Raw genomic sequence first — 2,415 nt, 5'->3', positions numbered from 1 at the left:
ACTGTGAAAAGCAGTATGGTGATTCCTTAAAATGTTGAAATTAGAAATACCATTTAATCAAGCCATTCCATTACTAGGTATATATCCAAAGAAATGAGAGCCAGGATAAGAACAGATATATGCACAGCCATGTTTATCACAGCACTATTTACAATAGCAAAAAGATGGAAACCACTAAGGTGCCCATCAACAGAAGAATGGATAACCAAACTATGGTAAATACACACAATGGAATACTAAGAAACCCTGGAGAATAACATAGAATCTGCAAAACACCACATAAAGAGGATGAACTTGGAGGACATTATGTTGAGTGTAATAAGTCCATCACAGAAGAACAAATATTGCTTTAATCCATCATTGTAAAAAGTCAAGGAAAGGTTTATTTATATATGGAAGGAAATTTTCTTTGTTGGTTACCAGAGGTGGGAGGGGAGGGGAAGGAATACCGTTAGATACATAGAGACAAGTATGTATTGGTTGGTTTGGGTGAAGAGAATTTGATTTGGGTGAAGAGAATGGCAATGTACCGAATGTGAGTGATCAATCCAGTGGCATTGAGGAAGACAGCTTGGGGGGCAGGAGGGCATGGGAGGAAAGGACACAGGGAAGAGATAACTATAGGGAGGAAGTGGGAGGAGAGCTGTTGCATTGTGGTAAATTGTAGTCAATATCATGAGACAAAGTGTATGTGAGCTGCTGTACGGAAAGTGAATTTGCTCTGTAAACCTTCACCCAAATCACAATAAAAATTAAAGAAAAAAAAGACTACAGTCTGCAGTATGGATTGCACCTCAACATAAAGAACACGAAAATCCTCACAACTGGGCTAATAAGCAGCATCATGATAAATGGAAAGAAGATTGAAGTTGTAAAAGATTTTATATTGGTATCACAATCAACAGCAATGGAAGTAGCAGTCAGGAAATCAGATGACCGATTGCACTGGGTAAATCTGCTGCAAAAGATCTCTTTCAAGTCAGGAAGAGCAAAAATATCTCTTTGAAGACTAAGGTGCGCCTGACCTAAGCCATGGTATTTTCAATCACCTCATATGCATGTGGAAGCTGGACAATGAATAAGGAAGATCAAAGAAGAGTTGATGCTTTAGAGTTGTGGTGTTGACAAAGAATACTGAAAGCACCAGGGACTGCTGGAAAAATGAACAAACCTTTCCTGGAGGAAGTACAGCCAGAATGTTCCTTGGAAGCAAGAATAGCCAGACTTCATCTCACCTACTTTGGTCGTGTTGTCAGAAGTGACCATTCCCAGGAGAAGGATATCATGCTTGGTAAAGTAGAGGGTAAGCTAAAAAGGGGAAGGCCCTCAATAAGATGGATTAATACAGTGGCAGCAATGATGGACTCAAGTATAGCAAGGATTGTGAGGCTGGCGCAGGAGTGGGCAGTCTTTTATTCTGTTGTACATAGGGTCACTATTAGTCAGAGCTGACACTATAACATCTAACAACAGAATCCTTCAATGTTGCAATTAGAGGTTTGAATATTTTTCTTCAGTTCTTTCGCGTTTAGAAATGTTGATCATATTCTTCCCTTTTTGTTCTCTAATTCCAGGTTGTTTCACATTTCATCATAATATTTTACTTTGTCTTCTCAAACCACCTTTTGAAATCTTCTGTTCAGCTCTTTTATCTTGTCATTTCTTCTATTTGCTTTAGCTACTCTTCTTGTTACTTGAAACAAATAAAGTAATTGTTAGAGGATTTTGATTCTATGCTGTTGACAGCATTCCTTACTGAAACAGTTCCCCAAACTGTGCAACTTCAGGAAAGACTTCACATGGACTAGTGAAGGAGGAAGGGAATATTGATTTTAATGAATCAGAATAACTCATAATCAGGCAATAAACTGGATAGTTAATATAGGTTTATTTTCCCAACACAAGCTTTTATATATCCAATTTCCTCTTTTTATTTAGAAATGAATCTGTAAGGGGATGGTAGATTATATCATATCTAATTTTCTTCTTATCAGTAGGCCTGCTTTCCAGTACCCATTTAACATAAAAAAAAATCCATGGTGCTTGCTTGGGCCACACATATACTAAAATTGGAACAATACAGAGAAGATTATCACGGTCCCTGCATAAGGATGATATGCAAATTCGTGAAGTGGTCCATGATTTAAAAAAAAAAAAAAAAAATCCATGGTGAAAGCATTTTCTTAGAATATTATTATATGAAGCTTGATTTAATAAAATACATTTTTGAAATATACAGTTGAGGGAAATTCCTCATACCTGAACACTTCTCTTCCCTTGCCAATAAATTCAATAGAATAATAATAATAATAAAAGAATATATGAGCACAAAGATAGTACTTTTTGTTTCAGAAGTGTCATAGAGTACTGCGAATTGATTTAGGAAAAGTCTGAGAATGGGTCACTGTCCATATA

General features: G+C 36.6%; 1 non-coding gene across 1 annotated transcript; it reads left to right on the top strand.

Moving 5' to 3' along the window:
* The first annotated feature begins 2,041 nt into the window (after nt 1-2,041).
* Nucleotides 2,042-2,146, top strand: LOC122150155. The gene has a single exon (XR_006163514.1). It is a non-coding gene; the product is annotated as a U6 spliceosomal RNA (small nuclear RNA).
* The last annotated feature ends 269 nt before the right edge of the window (nt 2,147-2,415 follow it).

The sequence above is a fragment of the Orycteropus afer genome, unplaced genomic scaffold, assembly GCF_000298275.1.
Source record: "Orycteropus afer afer isolate SDZICR_OR568_19922 unplaced genomic scaffold, OryAfe1.0 scaffold00098, whole genome shotgun sequence".
Classification (NCBI taxonomy): Eukaryota; Metazoa; Chordata; class Mammalia; order Tubulidentata; family Orycteropodidae; genus Orycteropus; species Orycteropus afer.
The sequence above is the reverse complement of the archived record's forward strand: the minus strand, read 5'-3'. Positions and strand labels throughout refer to the sequence as shown.